Consider the following 21,442-nt stretch of genomic DNA (forward strand, 5'->3'; position numbering starts at 1 on the left):
ACATGCACTGACCAAGAAGATGGGAAAAATGTAGAAGATGGCAAAATGCCAAGCTTCCTGTCTTGTCGGGGAGGGATGCCTGGCTCTGGAATGATATCTTACTTATAGACACAGCCCTTCTCCATTGTTTGCCTTTTGTTTTTTGAGAGATTGAATGGGGAAGGGGGATTTCAGCACACAGGTGAAGCTGCTTGTTTGGTAGGAGGCATGATATTACACCACTCTATAAAAGTGATATTTTCAGACCTGGCCAGGTAGCTCAGTTAGCTAGAGTGTTATCCCCATATGCCATGGTTGCAGGTTCGATCCCCAGTCAGAGCATATACAAGACTCAACCAATGTACGCATGAACAAGTGCAACAGCAAATCAGTGTTTCTCTCTCTCTTTCTCCCTTCCTCTCTGGAGTACAAAAAAAAAAAGATTGTAGAGAGTGTTTCTCCATTTTTACTTTATATTAGAATATTTACAGAAACATCCACTCATTTATTTTAATCTTACATAAACAAAACCTTGGTGTAAAAAAAAATCAAATCTTTCTATCCATGGCAAATGGAATCTGCTTGAATCCTCTGGCTGCTCTTTAGTAATTTCCTAAAGAATGACCATTTTTTCCCTTTTCATGTTTTTCTCAGGCAATCAGTAAATAATTTATTCACCAAATGTAAGAGAATGCCCTGGCAGAAATTTCTGGGGAGAGCTGGTGTGTTCTCACTGGGGCCGACGGTGGATGTGTGCTCTGGCTAGCTGCATTACAGCAGTCGGCGAGGGTACAGCAAGACGCCCAACTATGCTGTACTAATCTGCCTCACAAGGAATGAACTCATCGACACAAATCATTTGATGCAAAATAAATAAACTCCTTTAGTAGAACATTGTCACAGGATCAGAATGTTCTGCTTTTGGAAAGCAAGGAATGAGCATCATGCAGCTTCGCCGCAACAGCGGGAGACCCCTGTTCTGCGGTTCACTGTGGCATCTTTCGGCCAGTGTTTCCTCTTAGGATGAAACACGTCCAAATGTTAGCTAAGCCAATCACAAGTGATATCATTCAACGAGCTCTCTGATTAGAACCATTGGTCATTAGATGAAGTAGAAACCCAAGAATTCGCTACCTTTCAACAAAGTCATATGTTAGTTATGCGAATTATGTCATAATACACCCTCATAAAAGGACAAATAAAGTAAAACAATAACAACATTTCGCACTTCTTCGGGTCTTAGTATGAACCAGGTACTGTCAATGGTTTACTAATGGGCTTTCCCCTCTAGATCATAGATGAACTAACTGGGGTTAATTGTAATTAAAAAGTAATATGGCCCTGGTTGGTGTGGCTCAGTTGGCTGGAGCGATGCCCAGTAATGAAAATGTTGCAGGCTCCTTCCCAGTCAGGGCACATACCTAGGCTGTGGACTGGCCCGGCGCAGGCTCATGCCACCACCCCTCCATCAGGGCGCACTTGGTCCCTGGTCCGCGTGCAGGTCCCCAGAGTCCAGGCTTGTGGGACAGGAAACCGGTTGGTGCTTCTCTCTTGCCTGGTTGTTTCTCTTTCTCCTTTCCTCTTCCTCTAAAAAGCAATGAAAAAAAATGTCCTCAGATGAGGATTTTAAAAAAAATGATACAGTACATATGACCACTCTCTTTAATTTCAGTATTAGAGCAGAGAAAAAAATAAATATCTTTTCCTCTTCCCCTTCTAAATTCTCAGCTAGAGCTCCTGTAGCAAAAGGCAGATGAACGCCTTTATTTTACTTTTTATTTACATCAACTATAAACAAATAAATTTCATATTATAAATATCACATTTAAAATGTATACTAATTTTTATTTAAAGAACAGAAAAGCATACAAATTTATTTGATACAAGTGTTAAATGACACAGGAGCCTTCATAAAGAGGGCTTCATAGTGAAAACCTGAAGAAAGGGTTAAAGGTGAGTGTTTTCACACGAGGTTGCAAGAAAAGCAGAGAGTCCTAGAAAAGTGCTTTAGCCCAGAGGGGTTGGGAGTAAGGGTAGTAAACCGGGAAATGTAGCAAGTCCTGTTTTTGCAGATTCCTCTCTGCTCCCTCTGGCTTCAGAGATAAGGATGTTCCTTTGCTCTGGGCGCAGGAGAGGCACCTCTTACATATGGGTTTTACGACCTGCTTCAGGAAAAAGTCACAAAGGCCCTTTGAGCCCTGACCTGTGCTCAGTGGGTCCTGCAAAGGGGAAGGTTGTCCACTGGCTCCCAGTCAGGGCACATGCCTGCGCTGCAGTTTCGGTCGTGTCGGTGTGCACACGGGATGCAGCCTGTCGATGTTTCTCTCCCTCTCTTTCTCCCTCCCTGCCCCTCACTCTAAAAAATAAATAAATAAAATCTTTTTTTTAAAAAAAGGCCTTCCTATACCCACTGTTTCTCAGATTCCTTCTGCATAAAATGTGTAACAGGCTCAAGTGCCATGTTTGGGGGTAGCATGTCCTGCAGCCCGTTGGAATCTATTGTTGGATTGAGGGGGGAAGGCTGTGAAGTAGTACCTACAAATAAGAAAATAGGAAATAGGAAAACACTTACAAACAGAGGTAAAATAGGAAATAGGAGACAGAGGAGGAAATTGCAATAGAAATAGGTGCCTGTATCAGGTACTGAGCTTCACTTAATTGCCTCATTTCATCCTCACAGCTGCCCAATAAAGTAAATAGTATTATCCTTATTTTACAGGTGGAGAAATTGAAGCTTAGAGCTTTTAGCTAATTTCCTAAGGCCACACAGGTAGGTGAAAAATGGCACTGCAATTAGAAACCAAGGTCTGTCTGACTCCAGGGCTCTCTCATTTTTAACTGCTATGCATTACTGCCCAGAAATGCGTGTGATTGTTTACATGGAAGCGCTTGCTGAGAAGGGACTGGTGGGAAAGAGGGAGGCTTAGCAAAGGGAGAGAGCAAGGCGACAGAAGAGAAAGAACAGAGGGGTATGCAGAAATAAAACTCAAGTCGAAGTAAACACCCTAGAAATAGTTAGATATCCTCAGGGCGAGTGGAGGCAAGGAGAGTCACAGATTAGATATAACAGCAACTTCTTTGGGGCTGCTGCAACTTCTCTTTATCCCGCTTTGCTCAGGCGGATCGTATCCTCAGGCCAGGGAAGACATTCTGGGCTCTCAAATTGCACTCAGGCAAAGCACCACATCTAACCAATTATTCTGTTGTTTTCGGACGGCTAGAACATTGGTTCAGCTCCCTTGCTCTGTCTGAGTAGCTGCAGTGGGGATTCAAGTGGCCTCCGTCTAATTGAAAAAAAAAAAAAAAGTGGGGGGTGGGGAAGGGAAAGCTGAACGTATTTGATTACTGTGTCAATGTTCTAGTTGTGCAAAACAATGACAGTAATCTTGCTTATTGGTCCTCATTTCCAACAACCGTATTAAGGACCTGGGTTCTGACACCCCGCCTTTAGAGAGAACAGACAGGGATGAAGGGAAGAGAGTCTAGGGTCCCTAAAGAAAGAATTTCCCTAACTTGAGGCGGCATCAGAATTCCTTCCCCGGAAGCCCTTCCCTGCTTGCCTGGTATTGCACTTGAACACACACACTCCCAATCCCCCCACCCTCCCACCATTCCCCTAAGTGAGCGCTTCCCCACCATGATGTTCGGTTCCGTCATTATCCTGGGAGTGGAAGGTAAATTGAGGTTTTGGAAATTGAATGGGCCAGAAAGAAACTTCACGGACACTTAGAAAAAAAACTTACCACATCCCCACCCTTCTCTCTCTACTCTCAGTTCTCCTCCCAAAGTCAGACCAACACTTTTGGACTAAAGACTTAATAAAGATAATATTGTTTTAAAGCACCAAGCTCGTCCATACAGGGACCAGATTGGTGGTGTGAGAATGGAGGAAGTGGGTGAAGGGGGTCCAAAGGTACAAACTTATAAAATGAGTAAGTCCTGGGGGTGTCATGGATGGCATGGTGACTATCATCAATAACACTGTATTGTGTGTACTTGCAAATTGCTAAGAGATTAGATCTTAAAAGTTCTTATCACAAGAAAAAAATTTGGAAACCATGTATGGTGATGGATGTTAAGTAGACTTACTACAGTGATATATTTTACAATATATACAAATGTCAAATCTTTTTGAGGTATATCTGAAAGTAATATAATGTTATGTGTCAATTATACCTCAAGGAAAAAAGTAAGAAAATGGAAAATAAAATAATTTTATACAGGTAAATTGTAACTCATGCACAAGTATAAAATGAACATGTTTCAAAGGTTTTTACTTAACCTATTAATTATGAGAGAATCCACAAAACAGTATATTTAAAAGGAGAATTCAAAGTATCGCATGTATATACACACCATCAGGAATGCAAAGGAATTTGTAAACAGTTGCAAAACAGGCCAGTAATAATCAGTTGCATTCCACTGGACACAGTTTATTTGGATTTCTATGGACAAGGATCATTTGCAGGAATGTAAGTTGTATACAACTTACACAACTGTAAAATAAAACACCTCACAGACAACGGCAGAGAGAACCTGAAAAGATGCACCAGGTCGAATGCTCAGGAATCTTTTTGCCCATTTTGAAGTCCTTTACAATTTTTCCTGACAGAGAGACCCTACATATACTGGAAAAAATTATGTTATCCCTCTTCATATGTAACACAATACAAAACATACTAAACAAAAACCCGCAAATTTCATAAAGAAAGTAAAATATCTCCTTTCCAGAATTCTGTATTGCAAAGCTATTGGCTTACTCCTTCTGTGCTACTGTTCTAACTTAGTCTGCTTTTGGAGTAGTCCTTTCCTCCTACCTGGTAGCTTAGCTCTCGGCCACGCTGGTGACCTCAGTGGTAAAGTCCTGTTATATGCCCAACCTCAGGAGAGGCCAACAGCTGAGCATTAATAAAATAATTCTAAAAAGAAAATGGGCCCTGACTGGTGTGGTTCAGTGGATTGAGCGCTGGCCTGCGAAGCAAAGGGTCACTGGTTTGATTCCCAGTCTAGGGCACATGCCTGGGTTCCGGGCCAGGTCCCTCATAGGGGCTGCACAAGAGGCAACCACACATTGATATTTCTCTCCCTCTCTTCTGCCCTCCCTTCCCTTCTCTAAAAATAAATACATCTTTAAAAAATAAAATAAAGAAAATGGAGACACATCACATAGCACTCTCACTGTAAATGGGGAAAATATCTGAACTAAAGCCCAACCAGTAGTTGTTTCTCAGAACACCGACATGCCATAAATCCCATCTCCCAGGGCACCTCTGTGTCGAGGCCACAGCGCTGGTTTTAGTGCTGACGTCCTGCCTCAGTGCGTCGAGAGGTTGGGCCGTGTGGCCCTTTAAACATGGTATGCATTGCCTCCTTGTAAACACTTCAGGTATTTGTTGGCTATTTTAGTTAAAAGGATAATTTTTATTATTCAATGTAAAATGACTAATTAGGAATCTAAACAAATTATTTTAAATGAAAGTTGCCCAAGGAGCCAGCAGCTCTTTTCATTTGAAAATGAGAAGGTGAGGGCCAGACAAGATGATGAAAATGAAAAATTGAAGGCTCTGGGTTATACTTTGTCGAACTTTCTCTGATTCTGAGCTGCGAATGGAAATGCAGAGTGTAGTGAAGGAGACTATTAAGAGTGCCCTGAGACGACAGGAGTGTGTGTCTTAGGATGACACTTGCCTTTAGGACTGAGTCCTGTTAGTCACCAGCACTGCCAGCAAGCCGCCAATGTTTGCCTGGAGGTCACAATCACAGCAAGGCAGCTGTTTTGCAGTTAGCACACCCGCGTCCATTAAGACAAAACTGATGCAATGTATTTCCGCATCTATTTAGGTTCCTCTCTGTTGTTCCGATCCTGATTTCTGCATTCTGACTCCTGACTCATCGTTTCCTGCAGCTTCACTCATTTCTAGTTTCATTGAGTGAGTATTGACACTTGGGTAGTAGATAAGCTATATTTTCTGACGTGTGGCCTGTTCATATAGCCTGTGGACCTCTTCAAGCGTGGTAGAACATTGGTTCTCCCAGTTTCAAGTCAGCCTGATCCTATGTGGTGAGTCCTTCCCTCCTAGGCCCGCAGCTGCCGCTGCCCCCCTTTCCTCAAGCTCATGCTAGATACCTAAGTGCCCTGAAGGGCTTGCATTCAAAAAGCTCTCTGCCGCTCCCTCCAGGAATCTAGCAGCGCTAACTCTGACATTTCCTGGCTCAGGTTCATCAGTTAATGACTTTGTTGCTCAAACAATTCAGGATTCAGATTCTCCTGACTTGCAGTAAGAAAGAGAAAGCAAGCAAAAAGCCAAACCAAGTTTAATGCTGGCTGTAATGGTAGAAGCTGGAGTTTAGTAGCTCAAATTGTTAACCTATAGGAAAACCATATTTATTTTAGATCTTTCTCGCTTGTTCCTTTGGAGATATTTATTGGCCATATTCCATGTTCTAGGAATTGTTCTAGCAACTAAGGATATAACAGAATAAAAAGAGAGAACGTTTTGGTACCCCGAGTTTACACTGTACACCTAATGAGGTTTCTTAGAGTAAGGAGGTAAATAATTAATGACTTAAGAGTTCAGTTTTATGGAGGGGAAAACTGGAAGGGTCTGATTGGTATGCTAATGTATGTTCTCTCAGTTAATCACAGACAGAGTAACCATTAAACTTGGAGCAGCAACTTGAAATAAAGGCACAGTGCTCCAAAAGGTATAGTCTTGCAAATCTCATAGTTAAGCAATAACGAACATCCTGGCCCCCATTTCCCCCCTCCAAATTTTATTATGAAAAAACTCAAATATTCAGAGAAAGTGAAAGAATAGTGCAGAGAATGACCTTATACCTATTATCTAGATCAATTATTAACATTTTGCTATTTCTGGCTGACCCGTAATTCTTTATATGTAATGTGTATATATTACATATATATTACATACATATATCACATATATGTAATATATATTACACATATACATTACATATATATTACTTATATATTTAAATTTTCTTATTTGAAAATAATTTTAAGATTACAGAAAAGTTGCAAGAAAATGCGAAGAACCCTCGATGCCCCCTTTACCTAGCCTGTAATAGTTTTGCTCCATTTGCTTTTATATTCTTTCTGTGCATGTTTGTATGTAGTTTTTCAGAATCTTTTCCCCTATATATTTCAGTGTCTATTTTTTAAAAAACAAGGACATTTTTTTACATAACCACTGTATACTTATCAATTACAGGAAATTTAAAATTGATTTAATGTTTTTATCCAATCTACAATCCATATTCCAATGTTGTCAACTGATCCAGTAATGATCCCTTGAGCATTTAATTTGTCTCCCATACGGGATGCAGTCCAGCACCCTGTGTGACATGTACTTGTAAGGTCTCTTCCATTTCTTTTAATTTGGAACATTTCCACAGTCTGTCTTTGTCTTTGATGACATTGGCTTTTTTTTTTTTTTAGTTTTTGCTAATTTTATTTTTTAATTTTTTTATAATATATATTTATTGTTATTCTGTTACAGTTGTCCCAATTTTTCCCCCTTTGCTCTCCTCCTTCCAACCCACTCCCACCCCAAGAAGGAAACAAAACTTTTAACAAATGTGTTCCTCATTTGGAAATTATTTGATGTCCATTCACGTCACAGGTTGAGTTATCCTAGAAGACTCTGAGACAGAGTTTACTAATCAGATGTTTATTAGGTTGTGCCCTTGCGATCTGTATCTGTCTGTGGAAGGTGGGTGGGTGGGGAACAACTGGGCAGGGGGAGAAATTGAGCTGCAAGGTGGGACTGACAGCCATAGCAGACTTGAAAGCTAGAATGGGCCCATCAGAAAATTGTCTCCCATTGGACCAGAACTTGCCAGGCCTTGCACTTCCATGTCAGTGTTCATTGAAGGACATGATCTTGGGCAAGGGCAGGGCTGGGGGGGGGCTTCATGTAGTAGCAGCAGTCCCTTCAGGGCTGCTAGCTGTAGGCTCTCTCTTGCCTGCTTTCCCACGAACTAGGGCAACAAGTTTTTTCTTGAAGGAGGAAATGCACTTCTGTTCATCATATTTCGTGATAAGAATCAGGGTATACATTCCCAGCTTGACAACTACCATGTGTATATAACTTTTCTGAATCATTTGAAAAATTTGTAAACTTCCGCCCTAAAAAACATCAGCTCTCAACCCCCCAAAAAAGAACATTCTCCAACAAAACAATATCATTAACACACCTAAGAAAATGAAAAACTTTCTTAATGATATCCAATCCATATTGAATTTCTACAATTATTCTCAAAATACCTTTCATAGCTTTTGTTTTTCTTTCATAGCTTTTTAAAATCAGTATCTAATCAGTGGTCACATATTACTCAGTTTTTGCATCTTTTCTCTTAATCTCGAATAATCCCCATGTTTATTTTTCTGTGACAAACATTTTCTAAAGAGACCAGGCCTGGTATCTTGAAGAACCTCCCTACTTTTCAGAGTGTTTTTCAAGTTTGAAAGTCATAAGACAATGTCATAAGAACTGAGAAAAATCCCCTTTGCTTTTTTTATATGACTTTAAGTACTTAGCGAAGATAAAACAATTTTGAAGGATTTAGGTAGGCTATGTTTGCTAGAGTAGAAATTGAACCCTGCATTTGTACTCATTACTAATTAAATAGACTCATGGAGAAGTAAGGACATACAATGATTTATTATACCAATTTATTATACATTTATAAAATTGAATTAACTCAATATGTGTGCCTGTGTGTCCAGGTTCCACTTAATCGTCATATCTTGGACAACGAACGAAACAAAATTAAAAGCTGCTTAGTTTTTTTTTGGCAATTTGCAATTTGCCAGTGAGAACAGTAAATGAAAGAATCGTGTAATCTTATCCAATCATATTATATTGTACTGCAATCATATTATATTGTTACTAAAGCTTCTTTAGTCTTTAAATGTAGCATTATCATTATAAACAGCTTTAATCCTCTTAAAATATGACTCATTCATTATAACAAATTAAGAAGGATATGAGACACAACAATCTTTTGGATTATTTCCAAATAGGCTTCTTTAATTACTGTCCTTCCATTGAGCTAGTTAAGAGTTTTCTGATCAAAAATGATTACATCTCTGCTGCATATTAGTAAAAATATTTTTTATAACTGGTCAGTGGCCACCACCTTGTCAACCAGCAAGAGTGTCTTCTCTCCTTCCTCCTTTCTTTTGTCCTTCCTTGTTCCTTTGTTCCTTTTTGTATGGAGAGAATTTACTGTTAAAACTATATTATAGAACTCATTTTCTATTCATACTAAGATATACTCCATAAAAATTAAGTGGGAAAAAAGCCAGCTGGTTAGCTCAGTTGGTTAGTGCATGATGCTAAAAATTAAGTGGGAAATTTTCTTTATAAAAGAGTATACAGCCCTGGCTGGCATGGCTCAGTGGACTGAGCACTGTCCTGAGAACCAAAGGGTTGCCAGTTTGATTCCCAGTTGGGCACATGCCTGGGTTGCAGGCCAGGTCCCCAGTAGGGGGCACATGAGAGGCAAACACACATTATGTTTTTCTCCCTCTCTCTCTCCTTCCCTTCCCCTCTGTCTAAAAAGAAATAAATGAAATATTTTTTGAAAATGTAAAAAGACTATACAATTTTATATGGGAGAATTGTAAAACTAAGGATTTAATGCTATGAGTAGGATAAGATATAATAGAGAACAGAAAGATTTTGCCTGTTTGAGCCAATCTAGTTTGATTCAGCACCATTCTGTGAGTGCCCTTTCTGTGTAAGCCCCTGTATTGGACTGTTTGATGAGCCACAAATTTAACTGATTTATTGGTCAATTCATTCATTCATTCATTCATTCATTTGTATAGTCTCTAAAGCTAAAGCGAGTTTAGGAAGGAGAAGGAGGTGGTAGAACAATGTATATTATTCCATAGGAGTTTAACTATTAGGTGAGTTATAATCTTAAATCTCATAAGCCTAATCTTTTAGAACACCATGCTCTTTGGGCCAACTGGTTTTCAGATGCACAAAGTACACCTATTCAAAGTCCCTATTGAGGTGACATTAGTGAAAGTAACAAAGTAAGTACCTCAAACAATTCTTTCCTCCACAAAAGCAACAAAAAACTGGCAACGTGGCCAGAGTCTACTTTTTCAGAACTCTGGAAATTACTCAAAAGCTAGCAACAAGTGTTTATTTAAAAAGTGAAAGCTATGGCTGGTGTAGCTCAGTGGATTGAGCTCAGGCTGCGAACCAAAGTGTCACAGGTTCGATTCCCAGTCAGGGTGCATGCCTGGGTTGCAGGCCATGACCCCCAGCAACCACACATTGATGTTTCTCTCTCTCTCTCTTTCTTCCTCCCTTCCCTCTCTAAAAATAAATAAATAAAATCTTTAAAAAAAAACAGAAAGCAAAAATAGCATGCTCTGTTTAAAAAAAATAAAATAAATAAAAAGTGAGAAAGAGAGGAAGAAAGCAAGGAAGGAACAAAGGAGGGAGGAAATAGCTCAATCTCCGTGAGCTTTGTGACATTTTTAACTTGCCCTAGTCCATCCTGAAGTCTTCTGCTTTGGGATAGTCTTAAAAACTCAGTCTGAGTTCCAGATGAGCACTGGCAGCCTGGCAGTCTCTGGGAACAACAGAAAGGAGCTGGAGCTCCATCAAAGCTTCATTCTCAGAGAATTAATGTGTGACCTGTTTAGTGGCTCCCAGAAAATCCTCATTTACAAGACTGTCTATATTGGCGCTAACTCAGAGCTCACCCATCGTAAAAAGCTTTCTACCCATAAGCATTTGTCAAAAATAATTACAAGCAATTACTTAACTTTGCAGCTGCTTAAGGTGATGGATACCAAGTGGGGGGAGGCATTAAATGAACCAAAAGCATTGAAAGAAAAATTGGAGAACAAGACATACAGAGGGGCTTTGGAAACCTCTGACACATACCTGGGAATCAAGATGGCCGCACTCGCCCTGGCTGGGTGACTCGGTTGGTTGGCGCATCATCCCAAACACCAAAAGGTTGTGGGTTCAGTCGCTGGTCAGAGCACATAAAGGAGGCAAACCATCGGTATTTGTTTCTCACATCAATGAGTGTGTGTGTGTGTGTGTCTCTCTCTCCCTTCCTCTCTCTCCAAAATCAATAAAACACAGCCTTGGGTGAGGATGAAACAAAAAAGGAAGGCCACGTTCATGTGTAGGGTGTGCTCATGTCCAGAAACTACATAGTCAAGACCTAGAAAGGCCCTAAGCTCTCATCACGGGATAACTTGAGGCTTTGTGCAAGGAGAGAGTGAGGGTCAAGGCCAAACTGAAAGTGTGCCTCTAATACACACACATGCACACACACATGGGCCCTTCATCAAACACTTGGAGAGTGGTTGGTTCCAAGCATCTCAGGAAATTTCCTGGTCCAACATTTTCAATGTGTGCCCTGCCTGGTGGGAACACCAAAGGGAAGGCCGCAGGGGCCATGGGACAGCCAACAGCTTTGATGTGTCTGGATTCTTGCTCCCATTTCAGTTCAGGCCACTAAGGATTTTCCTTCCTTTCTCTCCAGCTCAGCCATGCATTTAAAAAGATGGTTTTTATGTCTTTGCCACTGGTTTTAGAGTTTTTAAAGAACATCTAGGTAACCATGTTGTAAAAAGTGTAACTCCGCCCAGCTTTTGAGCTATTCCTTCCCTATTGTCGTCTTTAGGAAGGATCTACCTGTACTGAATACAGTAAGGGGTAAGAGTTGTAGATGCAGGGGCTGCATTGTTGGGGAGTCCCACTTGTCTTTTTCTACAATTCGGCCTCGGAGCCAGGCGTCCACCAGCTTCCATTTTCTCTTCTTGTCCTGGAGGGGACCCGGGAACCCAAAACATTTCCTTCGCCCTCAGAAGCTGGCTCTGCTCCCCACTTCTCTTGCCGTCAATCTCTCTAGCTTCCGTATTCTCTGCTCCGCCAATATTTATTTTTATCTTAAGGTCTTTATTATTAATCACTGGAGAAGAGTCAATAATAGAAACAAGATCAATATAAGAGGTTTATAAGCATTTTGTAATTCTACAAAAGGTGTTATAAACATGGTCCAAATTTCATTCTATGATGAGTTCTCATCTTCCAGTTGCATTTTCTCATGGAGTTAGTTTATCTAGGGTTCGGTGAAGATCAGAGGAACCCCATTTGCAAAGATGACCCTTCTTCCCAAACCAAACATGTGACCGAGCCTGTGGATGTGATGCCATTGAGATAGAACAACGGGTCCTGCACTCTGGAGGACATCTGGCACCTCTGAGAATTATCAGATTGGATGATACCCAAATCAGTCATCCTCTGTCCTAATCAGGAATATTACAGGCATTATTTTATAATTCTCTATTGGTACATGATCAAAATACCCAAGTACAAAATAGCTTCTGATTGTGGACCCACTTTTAAACACCTGCTTTTATCCCCTTCTGAAACTTGATCTGACTTGATATGTATTAGAATTTCTTACTCTCTACTCCTCATTTTTAGCTTTTTTCCTCATATTTTCCATTTCATTGTCTCTCTGTGTTACATTTTGGATAACTTCTTCAGATGTATCTTCTAGTTTACATTCTCTCATCAACTAGGTCTAAGCTTCTATTTTATGTATCCATTAAATGAAATTTCAATATTAAGTTTTTGATTTCTGGAAGTTCTACTTCATTCTTTATAAAAACTTTCTTGTCCCAAAGTAGACATGGTGCTTAAAATTCTGGCAGTTATTAGTGTTTCTGTTTTTAGTGTTCAGGTCGTGCATAGTGTTCTGCTGACTTTCTGTTTTCTTGTGTATAGAATGAAGGGATTAAATTAAATTACCTCTAACATCTCATCCCATTTTAACAATGAGTCTGTGATCTGTAGCTACCCTGACTCCACCCTCTTTCAAAGAGATGAAAGAATGGAAATTGGTTTGTAAAGGGAGGACTCCCATTCCCGAACAAATAATGGCAAGTTGAGAAAGAATGAAAGTAACAGAAATAGCAACCAGCAATTTGGGGATAATATGGGACATCAGGAAAATTGTGTTCCTTCTCTGCACAACATGCATGGAAGAAATTTTATGGTGTCCTCTCTCTTTACCCGCCATGCCACCCAAGCCCTCTAAGAACCTCAGCAGAGACAGCACTGTGTACATGCACTGATTGACAAAAGACTGGCTAAGCCACATAATCAGAACTGTACATCCTGACCAGTAGCCAAGAGAACCATCAAACTTCATCACTAAAACATTTGAGTAACCACAACATAGGGTTTCAGGGTTGCCAGAATTTAGACATCATCAAGTCCAGTCACGTTTAATTGCCGATTTCCTGCTACAAAACCCTCAATTTACAGTTGCCTCATAAAACATCTCCCAGTATGAGTAATGTGCTATCATCTGGCACAGGTTTGTGTAAGAATGAAAACTCCATGGGTTCTTTTCACTGGTATTCCCTGCTGTATCTCCAGAACCTAAAACACATAGTAGATGCTCAGTAAATAGTAAATGAATAAATGCCAATTTTAAACAATTATAATCTTTAGGAAGTTTTGACTTACACTGAGCTATTTCTTTCCCTCTTATTCTTAGTTTCACTGTCTGGCAGATAACACAGTTCCCTTTTTCATAGGCAAGCCCTCGAAGCATTTGAAAAAAGTCAACCTGCCCCTTCTTTCCAGGAGGAACGGCTTCCACCAGTTCACCCAATGCTCCTCTCATGATGCAGTTTAAAGCCTTCTCTCAATCCTGTTCCCTCTCTTTTGGACATGCTCCAGTTTATCCTTGTTATTCTTGCATTATAATTTCCAGAAAAGAATACAATACTCCGAGGTGCAGTCTGACCAGTTCTCACAGAGTTAGACAAATACTTCCCCAATTCTATTAAAAAGTCCAAGGGCAAATTTTACCGTGTGTGTGTGTGTGTGTCTGTGTGTGTGTCTGTGTGTGTGTGTGTGTCTGTGTGTGTCTGTGTGTGTTTTAAACTGCCTCATGTCTTTCTTGACTCACATTGAGCTCATGGTCAAGGAGAAAGCTTGTATTTGGGCATAAATTTAGCATGTCTTAATGTTGGAACAGGTCACCAAAGGACACTAATCTCTGCCTTCGGTGCACAGCAGTGCACATCCCCTGGGAGTGAAAGTGAAGGTGGTTGACCGGCATGCTTCCAGGCCTCCTCATGTCGACTGACGCCCTTCTCATGAATGGTGAAAAGGCAGTGAATGAGCCATTAGTCCATATTGTGGATCTCTTTCATGTTGGCTTACCAAATCCATTTTAGCGAAACAGTTCAGGGCCTGTAACTGCTGCTTAAGCATGTTATCAGCCGGGAAAACCAGCCAGAGAAGATGACTTGCTTTGTGCTGTAACTGGCATAAAGTTCAAGCCAAGTGTTGCTTAACACGTGACTTCTGAAGTGGCAGAAGACAGATAATGTCTAAAGAACACAGCGGATACTGCCTTTCGGTCCCATTTTCCAGGTCAGTATGGTAGAGTTAGATTTTTTATGAAGTAATTGAATGGTCATTGTGAATTTGTCTGTTCAGAACCTTCAAAACATCTTAAATACAAGCTATAAACTAAAATGTCTTGAATTCAAGATATCTATGGCTACTATTAATCTGACTCTTCCTAGGTGGTTTTAAAGATGAGCTTAGAATTGCCAAACTGTTTTGCTTTTAATGACTAGTCACACAAGTTATAAAACGCAGTTTCAGGGAATCAGACTTCAGGTGGAAATAATTTGTCTGACTTTGCCTAGTTAGAAAAAATCTGTGATGAGCAGAAAAGATACAGGAATCTGTTCTAAAAGTAGAATTTCTATTTATTTACTTCTAGAGAGACGGGAAGGGAGGGAGAAAGAGAGGGGCAGAAACATCCATGTACAAGAGATACATCACTCGGTTGCCTCTCCCACGTCCTCAACTGGGAACCTGGCCTGCAACCCAGGCATGTACCCTGACTGGGAATCAAACCACTGACCACTTGGTTCGCAGGCCAGGGCTCAATCCACACAACCACACCAGTCAGGGCTAAAAGTAGAATTTTTAAAAAGAAATTTGATTATATCAAGTGGTTTGTTAATTGAGTTCCTTCCAAGTTCCCAATCAGGAAGTAAACTGCACTGTGCCTCGGCAAAGATACATTATGTCACTTGCATAGGCACCGAGATCTCTTCTGATTGTGTCCTAGAGCATGACGATCTGGAGAAGCACTTGGCTTTCAGGTATCCAAAATACTGCGACGATAGGGACAGTGCAGACACATGCCTACACCCATTCTTTCTTACAAACCACCATGCTTAATGACCTTTAGAAGGTCACTTTTATTTTCCTCAAGTAACAGACCTCTATTTCTGAGACAAGGTTGAGTAATATCAAATAGGAAAGAAAGATATTAAATACATTAGAATTATTTACTGCAAATTTACTGTGTCCAGAAACAATCTGCAAACTAATATGATTAAGAGGTCTCAGAAGCAGCAGTTCTGCTCCTGGATTTCTACCAGTGGTCAGAGAGTAAGTAAATGGGAAAGATGGCATAATATACAATGAGCTCAGACTAAAGAAAAGAGCTGTTAAAATACAGAAAATATAGTCATATGTTTTACTGTTGAACAAGTATATTTTGCTCTTGCCTTCCTTCCTTCTTCCCTCTCTTCCTTCCTTTCTTTGACAGGCAAGGAAAGAAGGGGAGAAAATAACGGAGTTTTGAGCTGTAAGCACAAATGTTCTCTCTCCCTACTTATGCAGACTTCACTATGAAGAACTAGTTAAGAAGGGGAGAGCGTGTTTCTTCGGCAGTTCTACAGCTGTTTTAGGCACTGCTGCATGTTTATAACCTTTTCTCACAGATGTTACATTTTATGAAATGTGACTCATTCGGGTGGTACTGGTATCTTTAAATAAAAGAAATCCCAGAGGGCTGAATGATTACACAACTCTTGTTCGCTCATAACCTGAAATACTTGAATATATGCTGGGGGGGAGAAAAAGCAATAAGACTTTGCCATACTCACCGGTAAATGAATTAGAAAGAGCAATGATTTCAATTTCATTCTTTTTCTCTGGAAGGAATAAGGGAGGGACAATACTCTTGTTTGGGGAGGTTTTGTTTTCATTTGCAGGATGTTTTTAATTTGTATAGGCCTTTTGTTTTGGATCTTCGTTCATATTTTTGATGCAATGTGCAACAGAAATGTACTGGACGGCGTATTTTGAAGACCCACTCTACGCAAAGCGCTGGGTCCAGTGCTCCTTGGAGGCACAGATAGCGGTAGAAGAGCTAGAATGCACTATCCTGCCATCCTTGAGCTTCTTGTAACTGTTTAAAACTGCATGTCACCCGCCTTTTCCAGAGGAGGCCCCCGGGGTCCCAGGTGGGAAGGTGACATATCCAAAGCCACGCAGCTAGTGACATGCAGAAGTGACACTTGGACCATCTTTCCCAAGTTCCAGTGCTCTGTCGGCATCCCGGGCAAGCTGGTGCCCACAGACTCAAGTGGGTCATGTGACCCAGTGGGTCAAGAGCTAGGGTGAGGCAACTGAGGCAAAATTTTCGCAGGTGCCAAAAACCTTAGTAATCACACTTCATGCAAAAGAATCTCGTGCTGAACAAGATATCCAAATTTTAAATGAAGTCAGGATCCAACTCTGTGTGCATGATATAACCTCACTGGCCTCACCCTAATCCTGGTCCTATGTCATGCAACCTGAACTTTTGGGTTGACCAAGTGGAAAACCAGTAAGAAAATGTTCCCATGGCAAGGAGAGTTGTAAAGGAATCTCTGAATATATACAAGGAAGTGTTCAGATGTTCATCAGAGACGGGTCACAAACTAGGCACAGTAGTGTGTGCACTTGGGTAAAATAGCTCTTGTTTGTTTTAGTAAGAAGCTGACACCGAAGAGCATGGCGGGAAACTCAAGATGTGACGGTTGGTCACCCTAACCTCTGGGGGACACTGTTCCCATAATGAGCCAGGTTCCCTCGGAGGGCTCTACTAGGCAAAGGACAAAAGGGGGCCCTGGGAGCCCCACAGTGGGGTTTGGATGAAGGTCTTTGATCAGCACTAGGAAGTGGGTTAAGTTTTCTTCCCCTTTTTGATTTTCTCCTCTCTCATCCATGTCTTGTGCCTGATGAGTCAAGCCAGGACCTGGGTATGCACCATTGGAAAGCACCCTCGCCCATAGAAGGCCAAGAAGAAATCACAGTGGGTTCCAGGAGGAAAGGAGAGGCTCTCGGGCAGATGCAGCCCTCCAGGTTCCTACACAGCTCAGTTCACCAGGAGAGAGCAAAGAAGATGCATTTGCCCGAGTGTCCTCAGAATCCAGATGCTGTGCGCTAGATAGAAGTTGGTTTCAATTCCTGGTCTGGCAGTTTGGTTCTTTACTTTTCTATGTTTTGCAGTGACTTTAACAGCAGAGTGAGAGCCAGCCCCAGGGACAGAATAGATTCTGGGTAAATGTGTGCCTCCGACAGAGGGCTCATATGTAGCAGTGACAGGGCCCAAAGTTAAAAAATGTTCTTATAAGCTGGCTCTGCTGGGGCTGGAGGTGGGGAGCGGTGTGGAAGAGTCTAAGAAAGAACCAAAGTGGCTTTCTTTTTCTTAAGTGATTCTCAGCTTCCTCCTATCTAGTCATCTTCATTTGCAGGGAAGAGTGGTTCATTTTCTTGCTTGTTTTGTTTTGGTTTGGTTTTGTTTTTCATTCAGCCACAGGTACAGCTCTGGGTTGGGGGGTGGGAAAGCAACAGCAAAATTATTCTCTAAATTCTGTCATTCTCAGAATCTCTAGTACTTTAAACCCTCTTGAGAAAGGAGTCCTATACTTCGGGTGCTTGAAGATTAAGAGCCTGGGTGTTTACAAATTGGATAAGAATTCTAGCCATGCCAATTTGCCAACTAAACGGTTTGCGAGTTCTTTAATTTTCCTCTTCTTCAGTTTACTGATCAGTAGAGAATAAGGGCTCAAAAATAATATCCGTTGTCATAGCTTCTTGCCCTTAAAGGGCCCCTGCACGCATACGTCATTGCCTTCTAGACTATCCCATTCAGCAGCCGTTCAGGCTGTGCCTGAACCCCTTCAGCACCCGCCCAATACAATCTGTCTGTTTGGTCTGTTGTTTTGCAGGTTTTTAATATTCTCCAATTTGAGCAGCTATAAGTTCATGTTTCTAATAAGCTGAGATTTTCCTGGCTACTATGCCAACGTTTTTTGCCCTAGCTCCAACGCTGGAAACACACAGAATAAAACCCTTACTTTTTCCTCATCCTCACCTATCTGAAGAAGGCCATCAGACCCCTGAGAACTTCCTTTTTCCCTGATGCCTTCAGTCATTCCTTGAACAAAGACACCATCTCAAGTCTCTGCAGCCTCCTGAGTTTTTTCTTTGCGCTGCCTTAGTTTTCCAGTGGGCTTCTCAAAATCTGCTTTGCAGACCTCAACAAACGAGTCCTAGTAAGACTGACCATGACAATGTGGAGTGCTGAGGTTGCTAGCTTTGTTTTCATTGTCATAAAATAATTAAAAGTACTCACAAGAATACTTCTGGAACCCAATTATTTGGTTATTTGTGACCAATAGGCAAGCCTTTCAACTTGCTTGATTTTATTTTCCACTACTCCATTTCATCCTATACTCCCTCCTGTCTCCTCCTAGAGGGGAAAAAAAGGCAAAAAATATTTTCAGGCACAATCTGGTGTGAATAGGAGGAAGTTCTAGAAATGTTGCCCTTCCCTCCCCACCCCCACTTTTTTTTTTGCTGCCGTGTTGAAAAATCATTACTGTTGCTATCAAAACAAGTTTCCCATCCACCCCCCTCACCAAGTTCACTTACTACTTCTCTGAATGATGAACAGTATTGTTTTGTGAGTGGCTTCAACTTCAATGTATTCTGCAAGTTCCTTGACTATTGTTCCTTCTCCTTTAGGAGAAGAGCCTTCTCTTTCTTTAAGAAAGGAAATATCTTGCCCTAAGACTTCTGTAAATGTCACTGACAATATGTGATTGAAAACCAAAACATACTTAGTGCCAAGTAATGATGAAGTACAAAACAAAGGTGTATTGTGGTAGCAGCACAAACTTCCGCTGTGTGCTCCTGACTTTTCTAAGGCCTAGCTCTGTCTGCAGAGATTTCAGGTCATGGTTAAAGATTCTAGACTCACACAAACATTGTCATGGTCAACCTTTGAGGCAATCTTTAAACCCTGGGCAGTATCTATTTATGAGTTTTATAAACTGTTAGGTACCCTGTTGTGACTGCTGCTTCCAAAATCAGTTCTTCAAGAGACATAACACCACCCAGAAGATATTAGAAAGGAGTAAAGCTTTAATTTTGACTGTTTGTGTGAATGAAAATACCCAAAATATAATCTGGGACAATTTGGATCTCCAGTAGTTATCTAGTCATGCCCTACAAAAATAAAATGACAGAAGTCCTGTACCATCAAGGTTTCAGATTCAGTGGCCACATTGTTCCTGCTAAAAAAATTACTCGTACACATAGAAATCCTTTTTCAAGGAAATACCGATTTGGGGGTTTCTTGCTGCCATAACCAAGGCTTTGAGACATTATATCATCAACGGTGGTGATTCTTCCCCAGACTCTAGATAATATTTGGAGAGGAGCAAGATAAAGACCTAGACTACATTCTTTAATCAGAGGTGAATAAATAGCTCTTTTAAAAGAGAGAAGTATGAGAAATGTAATGCTTCACAGTATTATCTTTTCTCACTAGTCGTGGCCAGACAACAATGGCAGCGGGGGGCTAAACACAGGGGTCTTCCAACTCAAACGCCTCCAGAAGGCAGGCAAACAACAATGTGTGAACTGCACACAGAGTCAATGTTTTTAGAAATACAAAGCCCACAAAACAAAACAAGTTTCAAAATCTCAACTTCAAACTTCTTACCCTCATCATGAAGTAACACCAAGAAGTCCCTCCGTAGTGTCCTGCTTTGGCCTTACACTGGTTATAATTCTAGCGGCAGTCATTGAGCATATGTCATGTGCCAGGTACTGAGCTGAACACTTTTTGAGGATTTCCTTACATGATCATCACAGCAACTCTATGACTTCGTACTGTTACTATTCCCATGTTACAAGTGAAGAGGCAATTAAGATTTCGAGGTAGTGGGTGGTATCTCTGAGATTCCACCGCCTGCAAGAGGGGGAGATGGGGATTTGAAGGCAAGCAGTCTAATTCCAGAGCTCATAAACCACTTTATTGCCTGATACTTAGATTGCATCTGTGTTAATTATCTTACAGTCTTGAAAAGGAATTAAGCCCAAAAGTTTCTCCCTGACCCAAGGTTCATCATCCCCTCTGCTTTCTCCCAGCGATCAGCAGTCACACCAACTGCCCAAGTGGGGATGCTAACCTCTGGGTGGAGCATTAGAACAACAGGCCTGTAAGTAGGCATTGACTTCTCAAATATGTGTTGTGTCTTCTTAAAAGGCTTTGTTTTATTTATTGATTTTAAAAAGAGAGAAGAAGAGAGAGAGAGAGGAACATCGATCTGTCGTTCCACTTATCTATGCATTCAATGGTTGTCGCCTGTGGGTTCCCTGACTGGGGATCGAACCCGTAACTGTGGTGTATCGGACGGTGATGCTCTTGTCAGCTGAGCTACTTGGCTAGAGCTGTGCTGTGTCTTCTTTAACTGCCCCAGTGAAGCAGGGGCTTAGACATGTAGGTCAGCCTGGAAGTGGTTTTTATGAAAAGACTTTGATCCCAGCAGAGTGAAAATAAGTATCATTTCCATTTTATTCAATTGTTCTTTCCTCTTTTTTTTCCATAAAGGAAAAACTCTCCCAACCTCACTGCCTTTAAAAGTGAATAAAACATTAGTATGCCCTAAAATTAGATAGCTTTTCTGTTTGAGGTTGATTTTCAATGCCAACTCCATAAAAAAGTTACTGTGAATGACATACTCAGTTTAGCTACACTTCCTGAAAAGTTCTATTAGCTTCCTAAATGAATGTCTCTCAAATATCTCTCCCTCATCTCCATTCTCACTGTCACTGCCTAAGGCCCTTCCATCTTGGACTTTGATTGTGACAGCATTCTCCCAAACTGCTACCAGATGACATTTGTAAAAACAAAGATTCAGTGATGTCACTCTCTCCTACAAACCTTTTTATTTGCTCCCAACTGGCAATGGAGTAACATCCAAATGCTTAAGCATGACATTCAAAGGATATCATCACCAGAACACTCCCCTTCATTGTTGTCTCTTTTCCAGACAAACCAAAAAAATTCCATTCTTCCTAATATGCCAAGGAATATTGTCAGTAATGTTTCAATGTCTGGCATGAAGCAGTAAATGACATGGGAGCTATAGATAAGCAAGCTACTTCTCTATGAAAGGGTAGGCTCCGCCCAGGGTTGGGTGAGAAGGTGTTATCTGCAGTCACTGTTCTGGCTCTTAGCAACCAGCAGTAGCTGTCAGTATCACACCCAACCTCCAGTTTCCATTTAA

The 21,442-nt window shown here is 41.0% G+C and overlaps 1 protein-coding gene across 3 annotated transcripts in view; it reads left to right on the forward strand.

The window, feature by feature from the left end:
* CMKLR2 (chemerin chemokine-like receptor 2) overlaps nucleotides 1–21,442 on the forward strand; it is a 75,359-nt gene that overhangs the window by 47,681 nt on the left and 6,236 nt on the right. The window contains exons 5-6 of one of the 3 annotated variants that reach the window (XM_045854564.1): nucleotides 2,699–2,749; nucleotides 5,821–5,909. The gene's annotated coding sequence lies outside the window, so the exon portion shown is untranslated. Of the gene's footprint in view, nucleotides 1–2,698; nucleotides 2,750–5,820; nucleotides 6,041–14,353; nucleotides 14,442–21,442 lie in introns of those variants that run through there. The other 2 variants (XM_045854572.1, XM_045854579.1) reach the window with 2 other exon arrangements.

Source organism: Phyllostomus hastatus, unplaced genomic scaffold (assembly GCF_019186645.2).
Source record: "Phyllostomus hastatus isolate PE091 unplaced genomic scaffold, TTU_PhHast_1.1 phas_contig_137, whole genome shotgun sequence".
In the NCBI taxonomy this organism is placed as follows: domain Eukaryota; kingdom Metazoa; phylum Chordata; class Mammalia; order Chiroptera; family Phyllostomidae; genus Phyllostomus; species Phyllostomus hastatus.